The sequence below is a fragment of the Hyla sarda genome, unplaced genomic scaffold (genome assembly GCF_029499605.1).
Source record: "Hyla sarda isolate aHylSar1 unplaced genomic scaffold, aHylSar1.hap1 scaffold_919, whole genome shotgun sequence".
Lineage (NCBI taxonomy): Eukaryota > Metazoa > Chordata > Amphibia > Anura > Hylidae > Hyla > Hyla sarda.
In genome coordinates, this window is record NW_026610948.1 from 1 (window position 1) to 15099 (window position 15099).

Consider the following 15099-nt stretch of genomic DNA (forward strand, 5'->3'; position numbering starts at 1 on the left):
CGCCCAGAAAAGAGGCGAAAAGGAGAAAAACGTAAAAAAACGTGAAAAAAAAGTAAGAGGAAGAGAAGGGAAAAAAAGGTGGAAATGGGTTTAAAAGTGATTTCGGCGGAGAAATATATATATATATATATATATATATATATATATATATATACGCGCACACACACACATATATATAAACGTATTCTCCGTTGAGATATTGCAGCCGCTGCTGTGTCCAGGCCCAGGAGCCTTAGCACTGTGCTGTGATGTCACTCAATACCACTGACATCACTAGGTGTAAACAACATCTCTCCTTTGCTGTGTATGTGACTATGGAGCTGTTTGGTGATGTCGTCTATTATGGCCTTCATAGAAGCAACAGGAGATTGTTGCATCCATCTAGAACCCTCAGAACTACAGTGCTATGATGTCACTCACTTCCACAGGCCTTGCAGAGTGTAAACAACAACAACCCAGCTTTGTTGTGTATGTAACCATAGGGATTTGTGATGTCACCTAGAACCTTCACAGCAGCGACAGCTTTATGAGGAGCATCAGCACTGCTCTGCCTGAGCAGAACCATCACCGCCATAGGTTGTCAAATAACCCGGATTTAACCCACACAGGTAAGTCCAATGGGGTGCAGGCATGTCCTCTATGCTTACAGCTTCCCGTGGGTGTTGGTTTGATACCGTTTGGGGACAGCCAAGGAGGCATCTGCAGGCAACAAAGGTAGGTGTGTGCTTGTGTGTGTGTTTCCTATGCAGATCCTAAGCCCAGTGTCACATGCAAGTAGGAGGAGTAAGAAGGGTTCCTGGCAAATCCGGGTTATGGATTGCATTTAAAAAGGCCCCGTGGGAGTGCAATGGGCCCCTGTCTTGCTGCTTAGCAATAATGGTATGGGTTTAGGTTCTGCTGTGTGTACTGGTGGTTGACTGCCCCCCAGCCCAGAGTGTGCATGGAAAATTGTCTGGCAGCCTCCCTGACAGCAAGCAGTGATAGTGCCCATGAAGGGGACCTTGTTGGGCCCGCCCCTTTCACGGTTATCGCTTCTCGGCCTTTTGGCTAAGATCAAGTGTAGTATCTGTTCTTATCAGTTTAATATCTGATACGTCCCCTATCTGGGGACCATATATTAAATGGATTTTTGAGAACGGGGGCCGATTTCGAAGCTTGCTTCCGTCGCCCTATGCATTGACCCGATATGGCAGTATCTTCGGGTACAGTGCACCACCCCCTTACAGGGTTAAAAAGAAAGATTCCTACTTTCATTGCTACCTGCTTGCTGGCTAGCCAGCTAGCCAGCCCTGTGGGCCTTGCTGCTGCTGCTGCAGCCAAAAAACAAAAGGTGGTGCTGCTGCTGCTTCTGCTGCTTCTGCTTCTGCTTGTGTCTGGCCGCTGTTGGAGCGTCCAGGCACAGGACTTCTGCTGCTGCTGACTAAATGGCCTCCTTAATTGGATCATTTGAGTAGCCAGCACACCTGTGCAGGTAGGGCATGACATGATAGGCAGCTGCCTTGATAGCGGGTGGGTGCTGAATGTTCCTAATTGACAAAATAAGATTAATGCTTATGAAGAAATATAAAATCTCATCCCTTCCCCAATATCGCGCCACACCCCTACCCCTTAATTCCCTGGTTGAACTTGATGGACATATGTCTTTTTTCGACCGTACTAACTATGTAACTATGTAACATAACATGGGGGGGGTCTCCTGGCTGTTCACACAGGTGTGTCATTGCTGTACATTGACCATGCATTGCTTCTGTGGTATTGCAAAGGCAAAGACAAATGCTTCCAGCCATCCATTGCACTAATGGATTGGTCATCAGCTGGCTGTCTATGTCCCGCATCAATATAGACCAAAGTACAGAGGGTTAGGCTATGCTATTGTGCACCTACCTGATGCATCAGAAGGTGCGAGGCCCTTGCTAAATTCTGTGCACAGACTTTGAGATCTATACTTTAGACTGTATCTAAACCTGCTCCAACATGGACTGACATTCTGGCCTACTTTCAGCCGATGCGACTTGTCTGTCGCTGAACAGTCGCTTTTTATGTATTCAGCACCTATGTATAATGTTGTAAAAATGCTCTAGAAGCTAAAGTCGCAGAAATGTCACACATATTTGGCCTGCAACTTTCTGTGCGACAAATTCAGACAGGAAAAATCAGTATAAATCCTTAGAAAATTATCCCCCAGTGTCTCCATCTGCTGGCGGTATTGAATAAGCATTGCTGCACTGATGGGGTATGCATTAGACGAAAAAAAAGAAGAAAAAGAAGAATAATACGCCCAGAAAAGAGGCGAAAAGGAGAAAAACGTAAAAAAACGTGAAAAAAAAGTAAGAGGAAGAGAAGGGAAAAAAAGGTGGAAATGGGTTTAAAAGTGATTTCGGCGGAGAAATATATATATATATATATATATATATATATATATATATATATACGCGCACACACACACATATATATAAACGTATTCTCCGTTGAGATATTGCAGCCGCTGCTGTGTCCAGGCCCAGGAGCCTTAGCACTGTGCTGTGATGTCACTCAATACCACTGACATCACTAGGTGTAAACAACATCTCTCCTTTGCTGTGTATGTGACTATGGAGCTGTTTGGTGATGTCGTCTATTATGGCCTTCATAGAAGCAACAGGAGATTGTTGCATCCATCTAGAACCCTCAGAACTACAGTGCTATGATGTCACTCACTTCCACAGGCCTTGCAGAGTGTAAACAACAACAACCCAGCTTTGTTGTGTATGTAACCATAGGGATTTGTGATGTCACCTAGAACCTTCACAGCAGCGACAGCTTTATGAGGAGCATCAGCACTGCTCTGCCTGAGCAGAACCATCACCGCCATAGGTTGTCAAATAACCCGGATTTAACCCACACAGGTAAGTCCAATGGGGTGCAGGCATGTCCTCTATGCTTACAGCTTCCCGTGGGTGTTGGTTTGATACCGTTTGGGGACAGCCAAGGAGGCATCTGCAGGCAACAAAGGTAGGTGTGTGCTTGTGTGTGTGTTTCCTATGCAGATCCTAAGCCCAGTGTCACATGCAAGTAGGAGGAGTAAGAAGGGTTCCTGGCAAATCCGGGTTATGGATTGCATTTAAAAAGGCCCCGTGGGAGTGCAATGGGCCCCTGTCTTGCTGCTTAGCAATAATGGTATGGGTTTAGGTTCTGCTGTGTGTACTGGTGGTTGACTGCCCCCCAGCCCAGAGTGTGCATGGAAAATTGTCTGGCAGCCTCCCTGACAGCAAGCAGTGATAGTGCCCATGAAGGGGACCTTGTTGGGCCCGCCCCTTTCACGGTTATCGCTTCTCGGCCTTTTGGCTAAGATCAAGTGTAGTATCTGTTCTTATCAGTTTAATATCTGATACGTCCCCTATCTGGGGACCATATATTAAATGGATTTTTGAGAACGGGGGCCGATTTCGAAGCTTGCTTCCGTCGCCCTATGCATTGACCCGATATGGCAGTATCTTCGGGTACAGTGCACCACCCCCTTACAGGGTTAAAAAGAAAGATTCCTACTTTCATTGCTACCTGCTTGCTGGCTAGCCAGCTAGCCAGCCCTGTGGGCCTTGCTGCTGCTGCTGCAGCCAAAAAACAAAAGGTGGTGCTGCTGCTGCTTCTGCTGCTTCTGCTTCTGCTTGTGTCTGGCCGCTGTTGGAGCGTCCAGGCACAGGACTTCTGCTGCTGCTGACTAAATGGCCTCCTTAATTGGATCATTTGAGTAGCCAGCACACCTGTGCAGGTAGGGCATGACATGATAGGCAGCTGCCTTGATAGCGGGTGGGTGCTGAATGTTCCTAATTGACAAAATAAGATTAATGCTTATGAAGAAATATAAAATCTCATCCCTTCCCCAATATCGCGCCACACCCCTACCCCTTAATTCCCTGGTTGAACTTGATGGACATATGTCTTTTTTCGACCGTACTAACTATGTAACTATGTAACATAACATGGGGGGGGTCTCCTGGCTGTTCACACAGGTGTGTCATTGCTGTACATTGACCATGCATTGCTTCTGTGGTATTGCAAAGGCAAAGACAAATGCTTCCAGCCATCCATTGCACTAATGGATTGGTCATCAGCTGGCTGTCTATGTCCCGCATCAATATAGACCAAAGTACAGAGGGTTAGGCTATGCTATTGTGCACCTACCTGATGCATCAGAAGGTGCGAGGCCCTTGCTAAATTCTGTGCACAGACTTTGAGATCTATACTTTAGACTGTATCTAAACCTGCTCCAACATGGACTGACATTCTGGCCTACTTTCAGCCGATGCGACTTGTCTGTCGCTGAACAGTCGCTTTTTATGTATTCAGCACCTATGTATAATGTTGTAAAAATGCTCTAGAAGCTAAAGTCGCAGAAATGTCACACATATTTGGCCTGCAACTTTCTGTGCGACAAATTCAGACAGGAAAAATCAGTATAAATCCTTAGAAAATTATCCCCCAGTGTCTCCATCTGCTGGCGGTATTGAATAAGCATTGCTGCACTGATGGGGTATGCATTAGACGAAAAAAAAGAAGAAAAAGAAGAATAATATGCCCAGAAAAGAGGCGAAAAGGAGAAAAACGTAAAAAAACGTGAAAAAAAAGTAAGAGGAAGAGAAGGGAAAAAAAGGTGGAAATGGGTTTAAAAGTGATTTCGGCGGAGAAATATATATATATATATATATATATATATATATATATATATATACGCGCACACACACACATATATATAAACGTATTCTCCGTTGAGATATTGCAGCCGCTGCTGTGTCCAGGCCCAGGAGCCTTAGCACTGTGCTGTGATGTCACTCAATACCACTGACATCACTAGGTGTAAACAACATCTCTCCTTTGCTGTGTATGTGACTATGGAGCTGTTTGGTGATGTCGTCTATTATGGCCTTCATAGAAGCAACAGGAGATTGTTGCATCCATCTAGAACCCTCAGAACTACAGTGCTATGATGTCACTCACTTCCACAGGCCTTGCAGAGTGTAAACAACAACAACCCAGCTTTGTTGTGTATGTAACCATAGGGATTTGTGATGTCACCTAGAACCTTCACAGCAGCGACAGCTTTATGAGGAGCATCAGCACTGCTCTGCCTGAGCAGAACCATCACCGCCATAGGTTGTCAAATAACCCGGATTTAACCCACACAGGTAAGTCCAATGGGGTGCAGGCATGTCCTCTATGCTTACAGCTTCCCGTGGGTGTTGGTTTGATACCGTTTGGGGACAGCCAAGGAGGCATCTGCAGGCAACAAAGGTAGGTGTGTGCTTGTGTGTGTGTTTCCTATGCAGATCCTAAGCCCAGTGTCACATGCAAGTAGGAGGAGTAAGAAGGGTTCCTGGCAAATCCGGGTTATGGATTGCATTTAAAAAGGCCCCGTGGGAGTGCAATGGGCCCCTGTCTTGCTGCTTAGCAATAATGGTATGGGTTTAGGTTCTGCTGTGTGTACTGGTGGTTGACTGCCCCCCAGCCCAGAGTGTGCATGGAAAATTGTCTGGCAGCCTCCCTGACAGCAAGCAGTGATAGTGCCCATGAAGGGGACCTTGTTGGGCCCGCCCCTTTCACGGTTATCGCTTCTCGGCCTTTTGGCTAAGATCAAGTGTAGTATCTGTTCTTATCAGTTTAATATCTGATACGTCCCCTATCTGGGGACCATATATTAAATGGATTTTTGAGAACGGGGGCCGATTTCGAAGCTTGCTTCCGTCGCCCTATGCATTGACCCGATATGGCAGTATCTTCGGGTACAGTGCACCACCCCCTTACAGGGTTAAAAAGAAAGATTCCTACTTTCATTGCTACCTGCTTGCTGGCTAGCCAGCTAGCCAGCCCTGTGGGCCTTGCTGCTGCTGCTGCAGCCAAAAAACAAAAGGTGGTGCTGCTGCTGCTTCTGCTGCTTCTGCTTCTGCTTGTGTCTGGCCGCTGTTGGAGCGTCCAGGCACAGGACTTCTGCTGCTGCTGACTAAATGGCCTCCTTAATTGGATCATTTGAGTAGCCAGCACACCTGTGCAGGTAGGGCATGACATGATAGGCAGCTGCCTTGATAGCGGGTGGGTGCTGAATGTTCCTAATTGACAAAATAAGATTAATGCTTATGAAGAAATATAAAATCTCATCCCTTCCCCAATATCGCGCCACACCCCTACCCCTTAATTCCCTGGTTGAACTTGATGGACATATGTCTTTTTTCGACCGTACTAACTATGTAACTATGTAACATAACATGGGGGGGGTCTCCTGGCTGTTCACACAGGTGTGTCATTGCTGTACATTGACCATGCATTGCTTCTGTGGTATTGCAAAGGCAAAGACAAATGCTTCCAGCCATCCATTGCACTAATGGATTGGTCATCAGCTGGCTGTCTATGTCCCGCATCAATATAGACCAAAGTACAGAGGGTTAGGCTATGCTATTGTGCACCTACCTGATGCATCAGAAGGTGCGAGGCCCTTGCTAAATTCTGTGCACAGACTTTGAGATCTATACTTTAGACTGTATCTAAACCTGCTCCAACATGGACTGACATTCTGGCCTACTTTCAGCCGATGCGACTTGTCTGTCGCTGAACAGTCGCTTTTTATGTATTCAGCACCTATGTATAATGTTGTAAAAATGCTCTAGAAGCTAAAGTCGCAGAAATGTCACACATATTTGGCCTGCAACTTTCTGTGCGACAAATTCAGACAGGAAAAATCAGTATAAATCCTTAGAAAATTATCCCCCAGTGTCTCCATCTGCTGGCGGTATTGAATAAGCATTGCTGCACTGATGGGGTATGCATTAGACGAAAAAAAAGAAGAAAAAGAAGAATAATACGCCCAGAAAAGAGGCGAAAAGGAGAAAAACGTAAAAAAACGTGAAAAAAAAGTAAGAGGAAGAGAAGGGAAAAAAAGGTGGAAATGGGTTTAAAAGTGATTTCGGCGGAGAAATATATATATATATATATATATATATATATATATATATATATACGCGCACACACACACATATATATAAACGTATTCTCCGTTGAGATATTGCAGCCGCTGCTGTGTCCAGGCCCAGGAGCCTTAGCACTGTGCTGTGATGTCACTCAATACCACTGACATCACTAGGTGTAAACAACATCTCTCCTTTGCTGTGTATGTGACTATGGAGCTGTTTGGTGATGTCGTCTATTATGGCCTTCATAGAAGCAACAGGAGATTGTTGCATCCATCTAGAACCCTCAGAACTACAGTGCTATGATGTCACTCACTTCCACAGGCCTTGCAGAGTGTAAACAACAACAACCCAGCTTTGTTGTGTATGTAACCATAGGGATTTGTGATGTCACCTAGAACCTTCACAGCAGCGACAGCTTTATGAGGAGCATCAGCACTGCTCTGCCTGAGCAGAACCATCACCGCCATAGGTTGTCAAATAACCCGGATTTAACCCACACAGGTAAGTCCAATGGGGTGCAGGCATGTCCTCTATGCTTACAGCTTCCCGTGGGTGTTGGTTTGATACCGTTTGGGGACAGCCAAGGAGGCATCTGCAGGCAACAAAGGTAGGTGTGTGCTTGTGTGTGTGTTTCCTATGCAGATCCTAAGCCCAGTGTCACATGCAAGTAGGAGGAGTAAGAAGGGTTCCTGGCAAATCCGGGTTATGGATTGCATTTAAAAAGGCCCCGTGGGAGTGCAATGGGCCCCTGTCTTGCTGCTTAGCAATAATGGTATGGGTTTAGGTTCTGCTGTGTGTACTGGTGGTTGACTGCCCCCCAGCCCAGAGTGTGCATGGAAAATTGTCTGGCAGCCTCCCTGACAGCAAGCAGTGATAGTGCCCATGAAGGGGACCTTGTTGGGCCCGCCCCTTTCACGGTTATCGCTTCTCGGCCTTTTGGCTAAGATCAAGTGTAGTATCTGTTCTTATCAGTTTAATATCTGATACGTCCCCTATCTGGGGACCATATATTAAATGGATTTTTGAGAACGGGGGCCGATTTCGAAGCTTGCTTCCGTCGCCCTATGCATTGACCCGATATGGCAGTATCTTCGGGTACAGTGCACCACCCCCTTACAGGGTTAAAAAGAAAGATTCCTACTTTCATTGCTACCTGCTTGCTGGCTAGCCAGCTAGCCAGCCCTGTGGGCCTTGCTGCTGCTGCTGCAGCCAAAAAACAAAAGGTGGTGCTGCTGCTGCTTCTGCTGCTTCTGCTTCTGCTTGTGTCTGGCCGCTGTTGGAGCGTCCAGGCACAGGACTTCTGCTGCTGCTGACTAAATGGCCTCCTTAATTGGATCATTTGAGTAGCCAGCACACCTGTGCAGGTAGGGCATGACATGATAGGCAGCTGCCTTGATAGCGGGTGGGTGCTGAATGTTCCTAATTGACAAAATAAGATTAATGCTTATGAAGAAATATAAAATCTCATCCCTTCCCCAATATCGCGCCACACCCCTACCCCTTAATTCCCTGGTTGAACTTGATGGACATATGTCTTTTTTCGACCGTACTAACTATGTAACTATGTAACATAACATGGGGGGGGTCTCCTGGCTGTTCACACAGGTGTGTCATTGCTGTACATTGACCATGCATTGCTTCTGTGGTATTGCAAAGGCAAAGACAAATGCTTCCAGCCATCCATTGCACTAATGGATTGGTCATCAGCTGGCTGTCTATGTCCCGCATCAATATAGACCAAAGTACAGAGGGTTAGGCTATGCTATTGTGCACCTACCTGATGCATCAGAAGGTGCGAGGCCCTTGCTAAATTCTGTGCACAGACTTTGAGATCTATACTTTAGACTGTATCTAAACCTGCTCCAACATGGACTGACATTCTGGCCTACTTTCAGCCGATGCGACTTGTCTGTCGCTGAACAGTCGCTTTTTATGTATTCAGCACCTATGTATAATGTTGTAAAAATGCTCTAGAAGCTAAAGTCGCAGAAATGTCACACATATTTGGCCTGCAACTTTCTGTGCGACAAATTCAGACAGGAAAAATCAGTATAAATCCTTAGAAAATTATCCCCCAGTGTCTCCATCTGCTGGCGGTATTGAATAAGCATTGCTGCACTGATGGGGTATGCATTAGACGAAAAAAAAGAAGAAAAAGAAGAATAATACGCCCAGAAAAGAGGCGAAAAGGAGAAAAACGTAAAAAAACGTGAAAAAAAAGTAAGAGGAAGAGAAGGGAAAAAAAGGTGGAAATGGGTTTAAAAGTGATTTCGGCGGAGAAATATATATATATATATATATATATATATATATATATATATATATATACGCGCACACACACACATATATATAAACGTATTCTCCGTTGAGATATTGCAGCCGCTGCTGTGTCCAGGCCCAGGAGCCTTAGCACTGTGCTGTGATGTCACTCAATACCACTGACATCACTAGGTGTAAACAACATCTCTCCTTTGCTGTGTATGTGACTATGGAGCTGTTTGGTGATGTCGTCTATTATGGCCTTCATAGAAGCAACAGGAGATTGTTGCATCCATCTAGAACCCTCAGAACTACAGTGCTATGATGTCACTCACTTCCACAGGCCTTGCAGAGTGTAAACAACAACAACCCAGCTTTGTTGTGTATGTAACCATAGGGATTTGTGATGTCACCTAGAACCTTCACAGCAGCGACAGCTTTATGAGGAGCATCAGCACTGCTCTGCCTGAGCAGAACCATCACCGCCATAGGTTGTCAAATAACCCGGATTTAACCCACACAGGTAAGTCCAATGGGGTGCAGGCATGTCCTCTATGCTTACAGCTTCCCGTGGGTGTTGGTTTGATACCGTTTGGGGACAGCCAAGGAGGCATCTGCAGGCAACAAAGGTAGGTGTGTGCTTGTGTGTGTGTTTCCTATGCAGATCCTAAGCCCAGTGTCACATGCAAGTAGGAGGAGTAAGAAGGGTTCCTGGCAAATCCGGGTTATGGATTGCATTTAAAAAGGCCCCGTGGGAGTGCAATGGGCCCCTGTCTTGCTGCTTAGCAATAATGGTATGGGTTTAGGTTCTGCTGTGTGTACTGGTGGTTGACTGCCCCCCAGCCCAGAGTGTGCATGGAAAATTGTCTGGCAGCCTCCCTGACAGCAAGCAGTGATAGTGCCCATGAAGGGGACCTTGTTGGGCCCGCCCCTTTCACGGTTATCGCTTCTCGGCCTTTTGGCTAAGATCAAGTGTAGTATCTGTTCTTATCAGTTTAATATCTGATACGTCCCCTATCTGGGGACCATATATTAAATGGATTTTTGAGAACGGGGGCCGATTTCGAAGCTTGCTTCCGTCGCCCTATGCATTGACCCGATATGGCAGTATCTTCGGGTACAGTGCACCACCCCCTTACAGGGTTAAAAAGAAAGATTCCTACTTTCATTGCTACCTGCTTGCTGGCTAGCCAGCTAGCCAGCCCTGTGGGCCTTGCTGCTGCTGCTGCAGCCAAAAAACAAAAGGTGGTGCTGCTGCTGCTTCTGCTGCTTCTGCTTCTGCTTGTGTCTGGCCGCTGTTGGAGCGTCCAGGCACAGGACTTCTGCTGCTGCTGACTAAATGGCCTCCTTAATTGGATCATTTGAGTAGCCAGCACACCTGTGCAGGTAGGGCATGACATGATAGGCAGCTGCCTTGATAGCGGGTGGGTGCTGAATGTTCCTAATTGACAAAATAAGATTAATGCTTATGAAGAAATATAAAATCTCATCCCTTCCCCAATATCGCGCCACACCCCTACCCCTTAATTCCCTGGTTGAACTTGATGGACATATGTCTTTTTTCGACCGTACTAACTATGTAACTATGTAACATAACATGGGGGGGGTCTCCTGGCTGTTCACACAGGTGTGTCATTGCTGTACATTGACCATGCATTGCTTCTGTGGTATTGCAAAGGCAAAGACAAATGCTTCCAGCCATCCATTGCACTAATGGATTGGTCATCAGCTGGCTGTCTATGTCCCGCATCAATATAGACCAAAGTACAGAGGGTTAGGCTATGCTATTGTGCACCTACCTGATGCATCAGAAGGTGCGAGGCCCTTGCTAAATTCTGTGCACAGACTTTGAGATCTATACTTTAGACTGTATCTAAACCTGCTCCAACATGGACTGACATTCTGGCCTACTTTCAGCCGATGCGACTTGTCTGTCGCTGAACAGTCGCTTTTTATGTATTCAGCACCTATGTATAATGTTGTAAAAATGCTCTAGAAGCTAAAGTCGCAGAAATGTCACACATATTTGGCCTGCAACTTTCTGTGCGACAAATTCAGACAGGAAAAATCAGTATAAATCCTTAGAAAATTATCCCCCAGTGTCTCCATCTGCTGGCGGTATTGAATAAGCATTGCTGCACTGATGGGGTATGCATTAGACGAAAAAAAAGAAGAAAAAGAAGAATAATACGCCCAGAAAAGAGGCGAAAAGGAGAAAAACGTAAAAAAACGTGAAAAAAAAGTAAGAGGAAGAGAAGGGAAAAAAAGGTGGAAATGGGTTTAAAAGTGATTTCGGCGGAGAAATATATATATATATATATATATATATATATATATATATATATATATACGCGCACACACACACATATATATAAACGTATTCTCCGTTGAGATATTGCAGCCGCTGCTGTGTCCAGGCCCAGGAGCCTTAGCACTGTGCTGTGATGTCACTCAATACCACTGACATCACTAGGTGTAAACAACATCTCTCCTTTGCTGTGTATGTGACTATGGAGCTGTTTGGTGATGTCGTCTATTATGGCCTTCATAGAAGCAACAGGAGATTGTTGCATCCATCTAGAACCCTCAGAACTACAGTGCTATGATGTCACTCACTTCCACAGGCCTTGCAGAGTGTAAACAACAACAACCCAGCTTTGTTGTGTATGTAACCATAGGGATTTGTGATGTCACCTAGAACCTTCACAGCAGCGACAGCTTTATGAGGAGCATCAGCACTGCTCTGCCTGAGCAGAACCATCACCGCCATAGGTTGTCAAATAACCCGGATTTAACCCACACAGGTAAGTCCAATGGGGTGCAGGCATGTCCTCTATGCTTACAGCTTCCCGTGGGTGTTGGTTTGATACCGTTTGGGGACAGCCAAGGAGGCATCTGCAGGCAACAAAGGTAGGTGTGTGCTTGTGTGTGTGTTTCCTATGCAGATCCTAAGCCCAGTGTCACATGCAAGTAGGAGGAGTAAGAAGGGTTCCTGGCAAATCCGGGTTATGGATTGCATTTAAAAAGGCCCCGTGGGAGTGCAATGGGCCCCTGTCTTGCTGCTTAGCAATAATGGTATGGGTTTAGGTTCTGCTGTGTGTACTGGTGGTTGACTGCCCCCCAGCCCAGAGTGTGCATGGAAAATTGTCTGGCAGCCTCCCTGACAGCAAGCAGTGATAGTGCCCATGAAGGGGACCTTGTTGGGCCCGCCCCTTTCACGGTTATCGCTTCTCGGCCTTTTGGCTAAGATCAAGTGTAGTATCTGTTCTTATCAGTTTAATATCTGATACGTCCCCTATCTGGGGACCATATATTAAATGGATTTTTGAGAACGGGGGCCGATTTCGAAGCTTGCTTCCGTCGCCCTATGCATTGACCCGATATGGCAGTATCTTCGGGTACAGTGCACCACCCCCTTACAGGGTTAAAAAGAAAGATTCCTACTTTCATTGCTACCTGCTTGCTGGCTAGCCAGCTAGCCAGCCCTGTGGGCCTTGCTGCTGCTGCTGCAGCCAAAAAACAAAAGGTGGTGCTGCTGCTGCTTCTGCTGCTTCTGCTTCTGCTTGTGTCTGGCCGCTGTTGGAGCGTCCAGGCACAGGACTTCTGCTGCTGCTGACTAAATGGCCTCCTTAATTGGATCATTTGAGTAGCCAGCACACCTGTGCAGGTAGGGCATGACATGATAGGCAGCTGCCTTGATAGCGGGTGGGTGCTGAATGTTCCTAATTGACAAAATAAGATTAATGCTTATGAAGAAATATAAAATCTCATCCCTTCCCCAATATCGCGCCACACCCCTACCCCTTAATTCCCTGGTTGAACTTGATGGACATATGTCTTTTTTCGACCGTACTAACTATGTAACTATGTAACATAACATGGGGGGGGTCTCCTGGCTGTTCACACAGGTGTGTCATTGCTGTACATTGACCATGCATTGCTTCTGTGGTATTGCAAAGGCAAAGACAAATGCTTCCAGCCATCCATTGCACTAATGGATTGGTCATCAGCTGGCTGTCTATGTCCCGCATCAATATAGACCAAAGTACAGAGGGTTAGGCTATGCTATTGTGCACCTACCTGATGCATCAGAAGGTGCGAGGCCCTTGCTAAATTCTGTGCACAGACTTTGAGATCTATACTTTAGACTGTATCTAAACCTGCTCCAACATGGACTGACATTCTGGCCTACTTTCAGCCGATGCGACTTGTCTGTCGCTGAACAGTCGCTTTTTATGTATTCAGCACCTATGTATAATGTTGTAAAAATGCTCTAGAAGCTAAAGTCGCAGAAATGTCACACATATTTGGCCTGCAACTTTCTGTGCGACAAATTCAGACAGGAAAAATCAGTATAAATCCTTAGAAAATTATCCCCCAGTGTCTCCATCTGCTGGCGGTATTGAATAAGCATTGCTGCACTGATGGGGTATGCATTAGACGAAAAAAAAGAAGAAAAAGAAGAATAATACGCCCAGAAAAGAGGCGAAAAGGAGAAAAACGTAAAAAAACGTGAAAAAAAAGTAAGAGGAAGAGAAGGGAAAAAAAGGTGGAAATGGGTTTAAAAGTGATTTCGGCGGAGAAATATATATATATATATATATATATATATATATATATATATATATATATATACGCGCACACACACACATATATATAAACGTATTCTCCGTTGAGATATTGCAGCCGCTGCTGTGTCCAGGCCCAGGAGCCTTAGCACTGTGCTGTGATGTCACTCAATACCACTGACATCACTAGGTGTAAACAACATCTCTCCTTTGCTGTGTATGTGACTATGGAGCTGTTTGGTGATGTCGTCTATTATGGCCTTCATAGAAGCAACAGGAGATTGTTGCATCCATCTAGAACCCTCAGAACTACAGTGCTATGATGTCACTCACTTCCACAGGCCTTGCAGAGTGTAAACAACAACAACCCAGCTTTGTTGTGTATGTAACCATAGGGATTTGTGATGTCACCTAGAACCTTCACAGCAGCGACAGCTTTATGAGGAGCATCAGCACTGCTCTGCCTGAGCAGAACCATCACCGCCATAGGTTGTCAAATAACCCGGATTTAACCCACACAGGTAAGTCCAATGGGGTGCAGGCATGTCCTCTATGCTTACAGCTTCCCGTGGGTGTTGGTTTGATACCGTTTGGGGACAGCCAAGGAGGCATCTGCAGGCAACAAAGGTAGGTGTGTGCTTGTGTGTGTGTTTCCTATGCAGATCCTAAGCCCAGTGTCACATGCAAGTAGGAGGAGTAAGAAGGGTTCCTGGCAAATCCGGGTTATGGATTGCATTTAAAAAGGCCCCGTGGGAGTGCAATGGGCCCCTGTCTTGCTGCTTAGCAATAATGGTATGGGTTTAGGTTCTGCTGTGTGTACTGGTGGTTGACTGCCCCCCAGCCCAGAGTGTGCATGGAAAATTGTCTGGCAGCCTCCCTGACAGCAAGCAGTGATAGTGCCCATGAAGGGGACCTTGTTGGGCCCGCCCCTTTCACGGTTATCGCTTCTCGGCCTTTTGGCTAAGATCAAGTGTAGTATCTGTTCTTATCAGTTTAATATCTGATACGTCCCCTATCTGGGGACCATATATTAAATGGATTTTTGAGAACGGGGGCCGATTTCGAAGCTTGCTTCCGTCGCCCTATGCATTGACCCGATATGGCAGTATCTTCGGGTACAGTGCACCACCCCCTTACAGGGTTAAAAAGAAAGATTCCTACTTTCATTGCTACCTGCTTGCTGGCTAGCCAGCTAGCCAGCCCTGTGGGCCTTGCTGCTGCTGCTGCAGCCAAAAAACAAAAGGTGGTGCTGCTGCTGCTTCTGCTGCTTCTGCTTCTGCTTGTGTCTGGCCGCTGTTGGAGCGTCCAGGCACAGGACTTCTGCTGCTGCTGAC

The 15099-nt window shown here is 46.1% G+C and overlaps 7 non-coding genes across 7 annotated transcripts; all 7 read left to right on the plus strand.

The window, feature by feature from the left end:
• The first annotated feature begins 1027 nt into the window (after positions 1-1027).
• On the plus strand, positions 1028-1218 carry LOC130349559 (U2 spliceosomal RNA). The gene has a single exon (XR_008886855.1). It is a non-coding gene; the product is annotated as a U2 spliceosomal RNA (small nuclear RNA).
• A 2086-nt stretch (positions 1219-3304) lies between these two features.
• LOC130349584 (U2 spliceosomal RNA) lies at positions 3305-3495 on the plus strand. The gene has a single exon (XR_008886876.1). It is a non-coding gene; the product is annotated as a U2 spliceosomal RNA (small nuclear RNA).
• A 2086-nt stretch (positions 3496-5581) lies between these two features.
• Positions 5582-5772, plus strand: LOC130349596 (U2 spliceosomal RNA). Its single transcript, XR_008886887.1, has one exon. It is a non-coding gene; the product is annotated as a U2 spliceosomal RNA (small nuclear RNA).
• Positions 5773-7858: 2086 nt separating this feature from the next.
• LOC130349608 (U2 spliceosomal RNA) lies at positions 7859-8049 on the plus strand. The gene has a single exon (XR_008886898.1). It is a non-coding gene; the product is annotated as a U2 spliceosomal RNA (small nuclear RNA).
• Positions 8050-10139: 2090 nt separating this feature from the next.
• On the plus strand, positions 10140-10330 carry LOC130349620 (U2 spliceosomal RNA). The gene has a single exon (XR_008886909.1). It is a non-coding gene; the product is annotated as a U2 spliceosomal RNA (small nuclear RNA).
• A 2090-nt stretch (positions 10331-12420) lies between these two features.
• On the plus strand, positions 12421-12611 carry LOC130349565 (U2 spliceosomal RNA). The gene has a single exon (XR_008886861.1). It is a non-coding gene; the product is annotated as a U2 spliceosomal RNA (small nuclear RNA).
• A 2094-nt stretch (positions 12612-14705) lies between these two features.
• LOC130349574 (U2 spliceosomal RNA) lies at positions 14706-14896 on the plus strand. Its single transcript, XR_008886867.1, has one exon. It is a non-coding gene; the product is annotated as a U2 spliceosomal RNA (small nuclear RNA).
• Positions 14897-15099: the final 203 nt, after the last annotated feature.